This window comes from Sapajus apella, unplaced genomic scaffold, assembly GCF_009761245.1.
Source record: "Sapajus apella isolate SASKATOON/1434 unplaced genomic scaffold, GSC_monkey_1.0 scaffold16, whole genome shotgun sequence".
NCBI classification, from domain to species: Eukaryota; Metazoa; Chordata; class Mammalia; order Primates; family Cebidae; genus Sapajus; species Sapajus apella.
The window spans coordinates 13,160,927-13,177,721 of NW_022436956.1; the positions used below are offsets into that span (position 1 = coordinate 13,160,927).

The 16,795-nt window shown below is 39.3% G+C and overlaps 1 long non-coding RNA gene across 21 annotated transcripts in view; it reads left to right on the plus strand.

Moving 5' to 3' along the window:
* Window positions 1-16,795, plus strand: part of LOC116556129 — a 384,428-nt gene that overhangs the window by 306,653 nt on the left and 60,980 nt on the right. For 2 of the 21 annotated variants that reach the window (XR_004270851.1, XR_004270854.1), the window contains exon 1: window positions 7,028-8,085. The exons of 15 other annotated variants lie outside the window; for them this stretch is intronic. This is a non-coding gene — a long non-coding RNA (uncharacterized LOC116556129). 4 more of the 21 variants (XR_004270853.1, XR_004270852.1, XR_004270856.1 and 1 more) reach the window with 4 other exon arrangements.

Consider the following 16,795-nt stretch of genomic DNA (forward strand, 5'->3'; position numbering starts at 1 on the left):
GGAATTTAGATCATCTTTATCTTAAGTACATTTAGAGTAGAATGACTGTGGTTGATTACCCATCCAGCTTTGCCTTGAGAAATGCCAGCAACGCCCCAAAGGATACAGTTTTAAAAACTGTGTTCTAGGTTAACGTAATGAATATTATCCCAGTCTGGTACACAGAGTAACATATTTGTAACCAAACTAAGTCAATGCTAGTGGGAAACAGAATAGAGTCCATTATATTCCCCTGACTAACTCTTTTCAGAGACAAGAACTGCTCAGATAAAAAGTAGGATAGAAGCTAGCCTGCCAAGGATAGCCATTATACATACTTACATATTCTTTCATTAGGCAAAATAAAGAATTGCCTGATATTTCTTCAGAGTATACATTATGAACCCCTGGAGTCATTTAGGTCATATGGTCATGAACCATTTCTATCTTCTCAACCTCTTTTTCTGAAATGAGGGCACCTATGCTGGGTTGCTTATCTCAGATCTGGATGTAGCCACACACTCTAAAGTGTAAGAGCTCTCCTTCCTCACATGTAGCCCAAAATAGTCCCTCAGAGCCACGTCACCCTGGACACTTTATCACTTGACATGACCTCCTACTCTACAGATTGGAGAGATTTCAGACAGAGCTTGACTGGCTTCAAACAGAAATAGCATGACTTCAGAACTTACAGGATGAATTAAACAGACCGATTTTCTAGTTTTCAGAAACACAAACTGACTATAAGTGGGCCCTCAGCCAGACTACAGTCTTAGAAAATAAGGCGGCAATCCATCATTTATTAAATGCCATGTTTATGTGGCATTTTATTAAGCATTTTAAGTGTTATTTAGGCATTAATATTGCTCTCTCAAAATGTTACAATCAAAGCCATCTTAGCGTAAAAATTTATTCTGAAACGATTTGGTGAGCTCCCACTGTGTAACAGGTGCTATGCCATGTACTGGGAAAACAGAGACACCCTGTCACAGCCTCTGTCTTTGTAACCTTAGAGTTGGGAGATGGAGGCCGGGTGCAGTGACTCCCACCTGTAGTCCCAGCACTTTGGGAGTCCAAGGCGGGTGGATCACCTGAGATCGGAGTTCGAGACCAGCCTGACCAACATGGAGAAACCCCATCTCCACTAAAAAATACAAAGATTAGCCAGGTATATGTAGCACCTGTAATCCCAGCTACTTGGGAGGCTGAGGCAGGAGAATCTCTTGAACCTGGGAGGTGAAGGTTGCGGTGAGCTGAGATCACGACATTGCACTCCAGCCTGGGCAATGAGAGCGAAACCCTGTCTCAAAAAAAAAAAAAAAGAGTTGGGAGATGGAGTAGCATAGTATATAGATGATGCCAGTGCTACAGCATCACTTCCTGTCCTCTGGCTAAAGAAAGTTCACTGTCCAGCGCAGTACCTGACATATAGTTAAGTAGTCAATAGTTATGTAATAGATAAAAATCGGCAAAATGAAAAGCATGAATGAATGTTAAGATGATATAAGCAGAGGGTGCTATTGAAAATGCATAGGAGAAGAAACTAAACCAGTCTGAGGGGACTAACTGCAGAAAGTGTCATTTACACTGAGACAGAATCCAATGGGTATATTGTTACAAAGCAAAGACTGTGAATTAGACCTGGATTCAAATCCTAGCAGTGCTACCCATGAGCTGGGCCATTCTAAGTATTTCAAAGCTTATTTTCTGCATCTGTAAAACACTGATGATACCTTCAAAAGGCTGTTTTGAGGACTAAATGATATATTAGTTACCTGTGTCTGACACAGAGAAGACCGTCAATGATATGTATTAGAGGTGTCACAGAGAACAGACTTACAACATGAAAGCAATAAATATCTAAGTAGTAAGGTTAAGGGCAAATATTTTAAAGGACGAATAGCCATAATAAGCTTAAAATCATGATGGAAATAAAAGAGAGGTGCTACAACAGTTCTTTACCCCTAAGCCCAGACAAGAGTGGAGGGAGGCAGATGATTTATAGGAGTTTGCCAACCTCTTCCAATCCGTTCCAGAAGGTTTTTGTATTTAGCTTTCAGCTGCAGAACCGTGTGGCCCTGCCTGTCCCATTCATAGTATGGTAAATACTTTTCCGATAATCAGATCATCTTAGGGTATTGTGATTTAACTGTTCAGCATGGATGCTTGATACAGACTATATGTGTGTGTGCATGCGTATGTGTGTGTGTGTGTGTGTGTGTATGTGTGTGTTGATGTTTGGCATTTTCTCTGTAGGTTCTTGCCACAGTTAGCTTTCATTGTTTTTACTCTAAATATTTTCAAGCATACCAGATTCCTTTTGTCTGTTCTTCCTTCCACCCATGTACATCAGGCCCTTTCTTGCTACATTCACACAGTTAGGTCATTGAACACACACACACACCTGCTCTCTGCTGGCATCAACTCTTTTTAGGTGAGATTTTAGAACATGCCTTGAGATGCATTGGATTGCCAGATATATTACATGTAATGCAGGAGAGGAGAAGAGGAAGATGTTAACAGCTGACTTTTGGTTTGGGTTTTCAGTCCATGGTATGAGACAGGACATGGCAAAAAAAAAAAAAAGTGTCAAACAAGAGAATGAGAGGGGTCAAAGACAAGAGGTGGTGGTGGCCAGACCTGAAGGAAAGTACAAGGCATAAAAACATTTAAGTTTGAAAGGGATAAAATTTGGAAAAGGGAGAACTAGCAGTGTTTAAGATTCTGATGGGGGAGGGAAAGCCATTGATTGGGCCTTTGAAACCATGCCAGGAACCAAGAGCCAGTGGTAGTGGCAGAGGGGACGGCCAGGTAGGACAATTAAAACGGAAATCTGGCTCCTTACAACACAGCATGGAGCGGGGCTACAGAATTTGCTGCAGTGGGAGGTGGGGCCAGTCTGGCACAGTCTGTGGGTTTGAAAGGAGCTGGGCGGGTTGGAGAATGCCAGTCAGCCTTTGTAGTTCTGAGCTCAGAGAGGGGGTGACAAGTACTGGGCTTCAGGTCAGAAGCCTGGCTTGGGTGGCTTTTGGAGAAATTTTTCCTTTGCTCCCAAACTCTTAAAAGGTGCTTATCACACCACTGGCCTCCAATCACGCGTAAGCACGTGTCCCAAAGGCCGTCCTCCAGCAGCGATTTCGGCAGTGGTACCTGTTGGCTGGCTCATGGGGTCCTTTCCTTTTTCTATTCCCTGGAAGCCATCAACTGGACTGAATACAACATCTTTGCATCTTTTTCTTCACCCTCTTCACATGCTTGCATCTCCCAGATCCCTAAGGTTAATCCCCAGGACAGCCTTGCTTTGGAAGAAAAATGTGGTGAGCCTACTTGAAGATTTGGATTCCAAGAGGCCTCTGTCTGTCCTGCCTCAGCCAGAGCCAGACAATCAGCTCAAGGAGATGGGCATTTACAGAGGAAGCAGCAGTAAGTTTTTGTTGTTGTTATTGTTTGCTTTCAAGGCTTGGTTGTTCTCCAGAATTAGGTCCCTGAAAACATGGGGCTTTCTTTTCCTTTTTTTCCCCTTTTCCTTTCTTTTTGATTTTCCTTCTTTCTCAGCAAAAAATTAATAATACCCCTTCTCCTCCTGGGAGTGATTCATAAAAGCAATTAAATTGGAAAGTTGCTTCTTCATCGCTGCTCGTAACCTGGGTTAAAGATATCTGAGGTTGATCTGTGTGTGCCTATTCTCAACACTGTAATATTTTAAAATGTATGTGCATTTGTTATAATGATTTGTGCTGATGGTTCTTCTCCAGAATAAATGCTATGTAACTGGCAGATAGATTGTCATTATGCTGCATTTGTCCCAGGACTTGCATAGATATCTTCTTTGGGATGTTTTGTGCCTATTTGCTGCTCATGAGAGAGAAGGATAGAAAGACTTTGGAAGGAGGGTGTGGCCCAGTGGATTCAGCTTCCTCCCAGCCCATCACTGACTCCTTCTTCCTGCTCCTCCTTCTCCTCTCCACTTCCATCCCAGTTCCTCAGGTCCAACCGGAGCCAACTGTCAATGAAATGCCTTCTGCCTTTCTTTTCTATTAAAGCCTGAGTTAGACTCTGTCAGGTAGGAAACTACTCCCCATAATCAAACTCATTATGTTTGTGATCTCAGCATATTTGCAAACTTAGATGTAGACCAGACAATAGCATTTACCCTCTCTGTTTCTCCCATCCTGGGATTTTTAGCCAAGGTAATAATAACAATAATAATACTGCATTTAGAAGGCCTCTAGCATATTTCATCTTCTGAGAGTCTTACAGATGTTAACTAATTAATCTTCACACCACTCCATACAAGAGAGGTAAATATTATTAACCATGATAGAAGGTACATATGTATATGCTAAGGACAGCAAACTAGTTCACTTATTTATCATGGTTCACTTGATATAGTAACTGGTATTTTTAAAACACCCATCATAGATACAATAATTAGAGATGTGCTTTTGTTAACAAAGCCACTACCCACTTCCAGCGTACCCTTGGGTACCAAATAATTACCCACTTTGTGTGGTTATCTAGCTCACTAATTACCCACAGAAATTGGGGTCAGGTGTTAACTGCTTGAAATAAGTATCCTCCAAAGACATCGCTGAGTTGTATAGAGAAAATGATGTGTTCATAGCAAAACTTTCATAAGCTATATATTTGTATATCTTTGTAAGCAGAGTGAATACAGGCAAGGGCAAATTAGCTTATTATGTGAAAATCATGCTGAACTATTGTTGCAAATATAGAGAGGCTTAAAAGAGTCTCGGGAAATCTCATCCTCTGTTTACCTTTGCTTTTGAAGATGGGTGCAATGACATGATTCCCATAATCTGGCCTTCATATAGAAGTACACGAAGACAATTGATGGTTCTGGTTAGGAATGATTCATTTTGGTGTACAGGGAGGCACCCAGTGAGTCAAATTTTTTTTTTTTTTTACAGCTCCACCCATCATGATTATTCTAGCTTGTTTCTTTTTTCTCCATCAGTCTAGTGAAAACACCCTGTTAGCCAAATCTGAAAAAGATTCTAACCTAGTCACCAACTCCTGGCAGCCACCTCTTTCTCCTCCCCAATAATGACAAAAAAGAAAAAAAAAGTATTAAAAAAATCCAACACTCTCTTTTTGCCTTCAGCTGTTATGCTCTCCTTGCCTTTCTTCTCTACTTCTCTCCTCTCCCTCTTCCTCTCTCCGTATCTTCTTCTTATTTGTGCATTCTCTTCTCCTTTTTCTTGGCATCTAGGCATGCTTTTGCAGGTCTCACGGACAGAGACAAAGCACAATTATGTCTGAGTTGAGCACAAAGAAACTACCTTTTAAAAACATTGACTTGGAGGAAACCTATATCCTCAGATACCTTTCTCCCTTTCCTTGCTATTTACAGAATCTGACATTGTATTTAACACCACACTGCCTGTTGTCTGCATGATTCTAGCCGGGAAAACTGGGTTAGAATGGCAACATACCCACTGTGTATACAGATAGGTAGACACCCTAATTTTCAGCAGATCCATGCTTTCCATAGCAGAGTTTTAAAAATGAATGCCAACGGAAACGATAGGAGATGCTCCCCCAATCAACTTAGGTGTCTTTCTTTTTTCTTGTGCCTTTTTGTCATCTGAAATATTACTTGTCATTATTGGGGGACTTGAGGCTGATCAATGAAGTGTATATCTATCTGTCGGACATTTGAAGAGGAAAAACATGCTTCAGGAATAGGGAAAATGTCTGCAGTGAAAGCAAAGGGTTAGGATGAGCTTCAGTGACTGATGAATTCATTTTAAAATCCAAGGGCACATAGACGGTAAATTAGTGCATATTGCAAATACAGTCAACGAGCAAAACCCAGCCAGGGAAGGAAGGGAAATTTTAGCACTGTAGTCATCACATGCCTGAACAGAGTGTCTACATATCTTAAATGTAGATCTGAATCACTGCTCTTTGATCCTGCTAAATGCTGATTGCAAAGAAATGTTTGGGCATTGTTGACTTTCTGTCCATAAAGAAAAGCCACCAAGATTCGCAAAATCCATCACCTGCACTCATCCATGCACGTGTGCTTTAAATTCCCCTCGGATGTGAAACAATTAGGCAGAGAACTGCACTGTGGTCTCTCTTCTTCACTTCTTTCCCTGCCTGTTTTTCCGTTTTCAAAAATGTGATACCTGATCTCTGGGTCTAGCAGGCTGAGAAATTTTTTGTATTTGTATAATACAGTGTCTGGCCTTCCCCCTGACCTGCTGATGTATTTTTGGTCTCATTAGTAGTAAGGGAGATGCCTTAGTGCATCCAGCACTGCGAATCAGGGATGAGACACACTACAACAGAGAGAGGGAGCAAGCACAAGAGGATATTAGAAGAGAGGCTTGTCTCCAAGATATGGAAGGAAGTGAGAAATGACAGGGCTGCAAGCTTTGTATGTAGGAGCCTGGCAGGGCGGGGGAGCCGCAAGGAGAGCCAAGTGGATTCTCAGAAAAGGGGGGAAGCCATCTAAGAGCTAAAGGTGATTAGAGGGGGATATTGATTTCTTATTCTGCCAGAGATTTAAGCAGGCATGCGAGGAATCTGCACCATGGTTGGCAAAAGGAGACCCGTTGCCTCCTGTAACCAGACACTCGGGCTTTCCAGGAGCCCAGGGAGCAAGCCGAGAAGAAAGGGGGCAGTGTGGTCTAGGAAAATTCAACTTGTCGCTGATTTGTGCCTGATGCCTGCTGTCCGTCAGCAGCCTCCCTTACAATCTTTTTTTCTCTCTCTCCCTTTTTTTTCCCTTGCCTTCTCCTTCTTCACTGAAGCCTAGGGGAGCCAGTAAAGATTAAATGTGCTTCTCAAAGGCAGCCACTTCATGCTGCTATGTCGAAAGGGCCATTATTATTATTATATTTTAATAGTAAAAGAGAAAGGGAGAGAGATTGAGCCAGCAGCGAGTGAGAAGCTAGGTGTGATGATGACGGACTAGCTTTTCTGAGAGGAAAAGGAAAAGGGAAGGGAGAGAAAAAGGAGAGCCCCTGAGCTCAACGGAGGATTGTGCCTGAGAAGAACCTACAGAGGTGAGAAAAAAGTTGTCTTGAAGGTGGGGGTGGGGGTGGGGGTGCTAAACAGACCCCGTACAGAGGGAAAAGAGACATAATTTAGCTGTCTTGCTAGCATGATTCTATTTTTAAAGGAGGGGAGGGGGAGAGTCTGGAGCTCTAACTGTTTTTAGTTGCATATGGAAATATCTAAAAAATATTTAGCATTTTTACTAAGTGCGTTGAGGCCTCTCCAGTGTCTTCCTGGCTGTGGCTGCTTTGTCATTCTCTTTGACTAGCCAGCCATCTACCTTGCTCAGGCCTGGAATAAAAGAAGAAAAACTAAAAAAGAAAAAATGAAAAACAGAAAGAAAAAGGAGAAGAAAAATTTGGAAAAGGGTCATCTTCCCATCTGCCTCCCCTCCCTTTCCTTTCATTTTTGGAGGCAGCACAGAAAAGCCCCACTTCCAGTCTGATGAGGAAAGCGACCATCGATCAGATACAGAACCAGGGGCTGTCTGCGAAGATGGAGGGGAATTATGCTTCGGATTCCTCTGAAATATTGGCCAAAGGCTTCAAAGAATCCGCAGCGGGATGTGCGGGGGGAACGTCTCTCCCCAGCCCGCACCCAGCCCTTCCCACTTCGCGTCTACCAAATGACAGCCTGGTGCTCGCTCTTGGTGATTTGGCCTTGACTTCAGCCAAGCAGCTGATGCAGACGAAGGCTCCGTTTGCAGGACTGGCAAAGTGCACGCTAAAGAAAGAAGGAAGAAATTTTTCAAAAAAGCAGCTCTGGGGTGGTTTCTTACTCCCCCCTGACCCTTTAAAAAATTTATTTAAGTGAATATTTTCCAAATTTGATCAGTTCCAGCCCCTCCCTCCACTCCCACCCAACTGCCCTTTTTTCTCTCGTCAAAGCATAAGCTACAGAGTTACAGTCTCGAGATTTGGTGTATCGCTTCCTGCCCCCGCCTCCCCTCCCCGCCCCCGTTCTCCGTCCTCTATTGAAACACCTCGCCCAGCCTAGCGCACTGAGAGCTCACATTTCCCCCCCTTGCTCGGGATGGTGCCACGGGAGGCTGTGCGGGCCCCGCGCCGCTTCGAATGGGTGAGTTCAGAACGCAATTCGTATTTACACTTCCATAGCCTCCGAATCCTACTTCTAGGTCTTGTCCTTCTGAAAACCCGATTTCTATGATTTTTTTTTTTTTTTTTTTTTTTTTGCATGCGGCATGCTTGCCCTGGGGGAAAGAGATGCCTCCTATTTTCTCTTCAGTCATTCGTGCTAGTTGTAAATTACAGCTTTGAAGAGACGTTAAGTCCTTCTCGTAGACTATGGTTTAAAAAACTTGGGCATTTCTGGGTCTATTCATATTATTTTCCATTTTAGTCAACTATGTTGCCCAAAGCTTGAAAGAGTTTTTCTCTGATATACTCGTGATTGTATGTGTGTGTGCGTGAGTGTATATGCGATCCCAGAGACTGCGTATGCGTGTGTGTATTACGCTTAAATGGACTCTCAATTTTGCGAAGGAAGGGAGCTTGCACAGGAAATACCATGCCACCTGTTTGTTGCATTTTAGTAATGAACCTCGAACCGAAATTGCCTGTCATTCTTGTTTTGCTTTGTTTTATCTCAAGAAAGAAAAAAATTGTTGCGCTCCTCTCAGTCCCTGAGACCCTAACTTGTGATGTTTACCGTTTAAATCCACGGGTTAGGCTCTTGGGAGCTGCGAGCCGTGCTTTTGCATCCCGGAAATTTGGTGGAACTTTATTCTTTAAAGCAAAAACAAAAGAAAAGAAAGTTTGTCTGAAGTGATTGAGTATACCTCTGAGGTTTTCATTGTTAGATGGGATCAGGTGACCAGAGAGTGGCAGCTCCTGGATTTCTGTTAAAGTAGGTATATATTCTGCTTTAATAGCGTGTTGGCTGCTATGTATATGTATGTATGTTATTGATGCCTGAGGCTTGTGGAACTCGTCTGCATGGTCTATTCCTTGAGAGCAACACGCAGTAGTATACGAGCGTAACAAGAACAGCTCAGTACCTGGTGCTTGACCTCAGAACATCTCAGCTGAAGTCCCAGCATGCCCCATGCCTCCAACTTTCAAACTCCAGTTAATCTTAAAATTGTGCCCAATTAAAATGGGCATGTGAATATATTATATATTCAGTGTCCACACATGTGTATCATGGATGGCTAGACAGTGAACACACAGACGCAGATAAAGGCAAACTAACAGTTTGGACTAAAATATTAATAGGTTAAAATTCTCTTCTTGCTATTCCACACAAAGGATGGAATTTATGGTATTAATAACAATTAAGTTGTATGACTTTGCAAGACATTTTAAAAATAAAAGAAGGGATACCGCTCCTTGCTTGGCATCTTTTACAAAATGTTATACTTTATGGATATAAAGGTAATAAAGATTGGAAATAAATCTTCTAAATATGTAAAATGAAAGCAACAACAACAGCAAACACAATTATCGTATTCTTGGGGAGTAGCAAATGCTGTTTTTCATTTTAAAACTAAGAAAAATTTTATCAGTACTTAAATTCAATCCAGGAAAGCTTTTATAACAACCAAACCATACATTTAAAATTATCCTTTCTTAAGGTAATGGCTAGCATTACCTAGTTTGTAGTTTTCTTGAGCAGTAACTTTTTTTAACTGAGTAATTTCAGTGATTTAGGTCTGTCTCATAGTTGGTGAAGAGAAACAGTAACTTACCTTTCCTTTGTTGTGAAAAATTCTAGTATAAATTTTCATTTAAACAATTTTCATATTCTTGAGCCAACATTTCTCTTCTATGTTTGAAAAATACCTAAATCAACCCCAGTCCAAATGCTTTCTTCCTCTAAAGACTTTATATTGGTTGTAGCCTTGTTTTATACGTGTAGTTGAAGATTAGGGAAACTGTTCTTTGCCTGTTTTTTTTTTTTTTTCTTTTTAAGTGTTTATTGCAATTTTAAGTCCTTGGTGCCAAATTGCAATCAAGAAACCATTTTGTATCAGAAAATTGAATTGAGAATATGAACTATGCAACAATTGCGCCATGTCTTTTGTTGAAACCTCTTGTGTAGTAATATTTGAATATTACTTTCCAGGCTTTGATAGTACGAATGTGCTTCAAAGAAAATAGTTATTTGATTTTTAAGTCATCGTTAGTTTATATTCAATGGTTGAATGACTTCCCCCATCTTAGCTTATGTGTATGCATAGGTATTTGGAAATTACAGTAAGCCATCTATTTAAGTTACGGATCTATATTAACACATTATTCATATCAGATATTTGCAAAACATTTGGTACTTTTTGAAGTTAAAATATATTTGCAGTTAATTCTATGAAAATGTACACAGGGATCAATAAAAACATGCCAGGTATAATTCTTCTGTGATTTTCAATGATAACAGGGTAGTAATTTAATACAAGTGTTTTAGTTTGTATTTCAAGGCACGCTCAGGTTTGTACATGTTTTCAAGTGGATTGCTCATGTTCGGAGGTTGCTATCATACAACTGATCACCCAGGCATTTAAGAGTGCGTAACGACACGAGATTTTATATTTCAGCAGGCAACTGCTTCAGTGCAAGGGCAGGTTTCTCAACACCCCTTCTTCCTCACCGAGCCCATCAGTGAAGTTCAGTGAAATGAATAACATAATTGGTGGTTGGTTCAATCACTACCAGTCTAGACTAGCCCAGACGCATCAATTAGAGGGGGCTGTCTTTTAAAGGGAGAGTGCAACCGAAACAAGCAGGGCATTATTGATACTGATCTTTAAAAGTGCAAATCCAGCTTGGCAGATAAAAAAAAAAATAAGGCGGGGAATTGGGGTGGGGGTGCGTTGCGGGAAGAAAAGAGAAAGAAGTGAACTGGAGCTTTCGGACACAGAAGGACAGGAAGCTTGAGAGAAAAGGAGAGGATAATGAGTGAAATGCAATGCAGCACCTCCTTGGAACACACAGTTACAATTCAGTTCACAGGGCACACTGGTTCACCGTATTTTTAACTAGATTCTTTCCCCACCTCCTTTTTTAAAATTCCTTTTTTGCCTCTGTTTCCAAAGAAATGCCAGCTAAAAACCAAGGCAGTTGGAAATTTAACAGCTCTAGGAAGCTTTAGGGAGAATAAAGTCAAATAATATGAACCAGCCAAAAGCCCTTTTGCAACATTTTTCCCCAAAAGAAAAATACAGAAGATATTTATTTTCAAGTCTCTAATTCTACCTTTAAAAAAAATTGTGTACTAATGAACAGTATTCATTTTAAATCTAGCACCTGGGAATTAATATTATAGGCAAGACACCTTTAGGTAAAGAGCTCATAATTTTCCGTTGAATACAGTAAAATTGTAAAGAATGTAACAAAGGCTTTGGTAATTTTGTAGAGGGGCTTTTGATGAAAAAGGGCAGATGATTTAGAAAGTGTTAGGAACACATCAAGCCCCAGGGAAAGAAAATGTTTGATTGGTATTAATTAAAACACTGCTAATATATTCTAATAAAATCAAATTTAACATTCTACACTAATCCTCCTGGTATGTCAAAGGAAAAGAAAAGTATTATCTTATTTGCATCTCTGCAATCCAAATGCATTTGCTCATTCAGCAGAATTAATTTTTATCACCAGCCTGTTTAATCTCCTCACAGATTTAGTCAAACGTATTCTTTCAAGCTAAAAAGGATCAGGGTGGGGAATCCATGGAAGGTATTGGAAGGCTAGTGACTGTATTTAGTACTGGCTTTATATTTTACGATGTTCTTTCTCTTCATTCGCTATAATGGGGTGTGGAGGGAACCGGTGAGACCGCAGTGAGAATGATGAATGGTTCATTTTTCCTCTTTCTCTCCTTCTACCTGCCGGGCTATTTAAGAATTTCAGTTGCCAAATTATACAAATGGCATTTATTTACATGACTGGTGTTAGTCTGTTGATTAATGTTTAATGTTTTTCTAATTTCAGACTTTATTTTATTGAAAATTCCCAATGAAAAAGGCTAGTAAGCCAGAAAGCAATTGCCTTTTATCAGTTATTTCCAACTGTAGATCTTCTAAGAGAAAGTGGGGAAGTGAATGTAACAATTTTATTCTCTAAAAACTGACTTCTTTGTTCCATTTTCAAGTCAAAATTTCTCCAGAAAAATTTCATATTTTTATGAAACACCAAGTTTTATGTTCTTTATGGTTAAACTCTCACAACTGATAAAATTATCCCGAAATGACATCATAACCAAAATGCTTCTCCTCTCATTAGCCTACCATGACTATGATATCTTATGTAAATATGTGACTAACAAAAAAAATGAATGGGCCATAAATACTGAGGACCATATTTGTGTGTTTCCAAAGTGAGGGGTTCTGCGTACTATCAAGGAGATGTAAACTACTGACTACACTGTTGATGGTGCTGCCTTTTTGCTCCATTGCCTTTTCAAGTCTTCAACGTAAAAGAGCAATCGCAGTTCGGTTTCACATGTATTGTTCTATAATCCAGGCAATAAATGCTAATTAGTAATGCTCAAGGATCCGACCATTCAGAGTAATTATCATAATTTACTTCTTCCTTGTTAAAGACATTCCTTGCTGATTAGAAAAAAAAATTAAATCGTCGTTTTACCATTGCACTGCAGTGGAAATGCGCTAGAGAGATGTTCAAGGTATAGTAACACCATTGCGGTTGCATTCCAAGTCACTGACCTGTGCCTCTTAGCTTATTACAAATGGAATTGCAACTTAATTTCTAAGAAGAAATTCATGTAAATGCGTAAAGTTTGGCTTGTAGACCAGGAATATATGATTTTATTTTACCATCCTGAGGGCTCCACCTTCCTGGCCCACCCTCTTTCTAAAACCACTTACTGAACAGAACAAAGGAAACTGCTAACTATAGAGGCATCATTAAGTGTGAACTGCAACAGCATGATAAAGTGTGTGATATGACAACATATTTCATTGCACACAAGTGCGGATAATTAAATAATTCAATAGTAACCCTGACTAATTAGCAGAAAGATCTTTAAGGAGGAGTCAAGAAAATGGATCCGATCACCTTGAATAATGTGCTTCGTTCTCCAAGATCACAAATTTATTTTGGTTATTTGATGATTGATTAACTCATATAGAAAGATGAAGACAAAAGCCTATTTCTCAAAGCAGAGCTTTGATCTGGTGTCCTCTTTAGGACAAATTAATCATATGTTTTAGAAGTGCTGAATTTAACGTAGGGCTTTCTGTTTTCAGTCAAAGATGAAATCTGCCCTTCTGTTGAATATTTCTCTTTTGTTGATTGATCTAAGAAATTATCAACCCTTAGCTTTTTACATCGTTGCTTCAGAATATAGATGTAGCCTCGTCCACATTTTCTAATGAGTCTCTTGTTTAAGTTTGTTTCTCATTGCTTGAAGCAAATAAATATCATGGGCACAGAAGGAACAGAATAAATAACCGTGCTGAATATTATATATGGTGAAATCCTTCCCCCTTCCTTTATCAAGGTAATATTCCCCGTATTCATTGTTTATTGGTCCTTTAAGAGAGAGCTTTAGCTTTTACTTGAGGGTTGTAAGCACATTAGAGGAATAATTCCCTTTGGATACTGTACAGAAGGAGCCACCTGCAAAATGTTGATGCTGTTATTGAAGTCTCAAGTGGAATCAGCTTTCAAAAAATTAGATATTAGATACATCCGATATAATTTGTAATGTGTAATTATACTAATGTGCATATAGTTGTGTGTTGCTTCACATGTTGCCTACTTGAGTTTTTTTTTTTTCTTTTCTTGTGCATTTCTCATCATTTGAAATGGTTCCTGAGTAGAATGTTTTTAAAATAAGCTTATTTTTAAAAATTCTTTGTTGATTAATATAGGAATAAGAAGACTCTACGATCTGTGTTCTTATGCAAGAATAAATATGTATGACTTAGATATTGGAAATTAATTATCTTTAAAAGGGTTATCACTGTGGACACTTGCTTAATGTGTAGAATATTTGCTACTCTTGATTGATTTTGTCTTTTTCCTGACTTTAGACAACTTGAAATAATGGAGAATTTTAGGATAGTAAACGTTATTCATTTGTTTCAAGAAGAAATTCATTTCCTTTGTTGGAATAACAAAATCAAATGCCAGGGAAATGACCTTAGGCAGAGATAATAATTTTAATTTATCCAGGTTAATCAAAGCAATAACAATAATAAACAAGTTCTTTTATTGTTTTTTACTGTTTTGCATGGCACATGTTGAACACTGAAACTCTGCCTTAGGTTATTTATGCACTAACTTCAACTTCCCTTTTGACATCTTGACATGATGCCCAAGGTTTACTAATGGCCCCACTGGAGCGCCTCCTTCCAGGGAGCTGAACCCTGAAGATCTACCTATTAAGGAATAAGCCAGGCATAGCAATACTGAGTTGGTTGGTCAGCCTGGTAGTTGGCACTTAACATGTGCTCAGTAGGAGAAGAGGCTCTTGATGCAAATTTGGAGAATCGTTACCATCAGGTCACACAGAGACCCTGACCAAGGCAATATAAGGGTCTCAATTTATGCTTATGTGTTTGGCAGACAAAAATAAATCTAAGGGAGGCTTATATTGAAGTGATACAAGATATGACTCATTGCAATTGAGTAAGTATACAGCCCAAAGAAAGCTGATTTGTAAAACAGTTGGCTCATAGTAGACGCCTAGAATATGGTCATTCACATATTTATACTATCCATTTCTCAAAATTTGTTTTAATAATGGAGGCCCTATTACAAAAGATATTTTGCATAATGTATAGCTACATAATACCAAAGCAATACAAGGCTTACTTTTCACCTGCTCGTGTATTCAAGGACTTTCCATCCTTAGGTATCCAAATGAGCCACAAAAAATTGTGTGAAATGTTATTCCTTAATACGTAACATTTTAATTTATTTAAAAAATGAGTTTTACAAATGTGTATCAAAAGCTTAGCACCCCATCATCCCTGTCAGTGTTCACAAAATAATAAATTCTAAAATCTTTATGATGTATATTTAATTACACATCCAAGATCAGTTATTGCAAGCTTAATTAGAACAGAAAAATACCTATTAACATTTAACACTTAGTAAAACATATTATACCTGCCATCTAGAGAGCCAGCATCCTCAGTGTATCCAAAGTGGTTAACGCAAAAAGCAGTGATGTGTCATAGTGTACCCCTTTTGGTGTGCCTAACTTATTAGACACCTTCATTGTGTAAGCATGATAAAGGGGTTGATGATAAAGTCTTCAGTTAAATTAGCATCTACTTGCAAAGTATATTTTATTCCTAACAACTTTTGTAAAATCAAAAAGAGAAACATTAATAACAACTCTTCTCAAATACCCTTATCTTTAAAATGCTTGAGTTGGATTACTTGGGTTCTAAATTTTTCTACAGCTTTAAGAATTTTTGAAGCTATTCTAAAGTATGGAGGCATAGGAACAACTCCAGGACGCGTGAATCCAGAGCTCATTTGTTCCAACAGTTGCCCTTCAAAGTTATATTTGATTCCACCTCCACGTTCTGTATTTACTAACATATTTTGCATTGATGCTAAAACAGTAAAGACTGGAGTTCATCTTCAGGAAGGGGCAGTGACAGAAAAGAAGAACAGCTGAAGAATGAAAAAAACCACACAGTGGGAGAAGTAAATTCTTGATCTGAATTCTAAGCCCATTTATTTCAATTAACATTAACATAGAAGAAACCCTGACAAGCACCTGCCTTTCTATTTTAAGACTATATTCTTTAGTCCTGCCTTCCTTTAATTTCTTGCGGTATGGTTTGTTTTTTTCCATTGGATTAACTCCTTTGAGCTTCACATTTTTCCTTCCACTTGATTCATTTGAATCATCTTAATATTCCTCTCAGAAGCCTACAGTAGTTATATTAACACATCATACTTCCCAAATTAAATCTTAACATGTTCAAAGCCACCTGGAAATTGCCCTACCCCATTTTCTAAAACCACTCAGAATGTGTAATCTCTCCTTGTATTAAGTGAGCCTGCTTTCTCTGGCTTCCAAGTCATTGAATATGCTCGTACCCTGCTTTTTCTTTCTGCATAATCTGTCTCTCCACCTATTCTACACTTTGGAAATCTTCTTCTTTATTTTTCTTTTTCTCTCCATCCTTCTCTTCTTTTTTTGTTCTCTCTTCCCTCCTTCCTTTCCTCCCCCACTTTTTAAATCTTTCTTTTCTTTTTTTCTTCCTTTTCCTTTTTTCTCTTTCTTTCTCTTTCCTTCCTTCCTTCCTTCCTTCCTTTCTCTCTCTTTCTCTTTCTTTCTTTCCCCTCCCTCCCTACTTTCCTTCCTTCCTCTCTCTTTCTCTTTCTTTCTTTCTTTCCCCTCCCTCCCTCCCTCCCTTCCTTCCTCTCTTTCTTTTTCTTTTCTTTCTTTCCATATCATGTTCGGTAGCAGGCACTGGGAATACAAAGACAAATACAAGGAACTGACAATACCTAACAATTCTAGTGACTTCACTCAGCCCTGCATTGCTAAGCAGTTATGTACCCACAGCTCTCTTACTTTGCTTTTACTCCTGGGATTCATTGGAATGTGTCCTCAATGTCTTGTGTTCTTTTGTTTTTTCCCTATGTGTCCTATTTCAGTAAGTTCCCTGTTGGGTAAACCTGAAGCTTTTCTTACATAGCATTTTCTCCCAGAAAGAGCTTAGAGTGGTATCTCACACACACTCAGGCAATGTCATTGCTGACTGATTCTTTAGGGAGGGGAGCAATGTAAAACAACGGCACTTTTCTAGTGATGCAGCATTTCATCTGTAGTTAGACCTAGT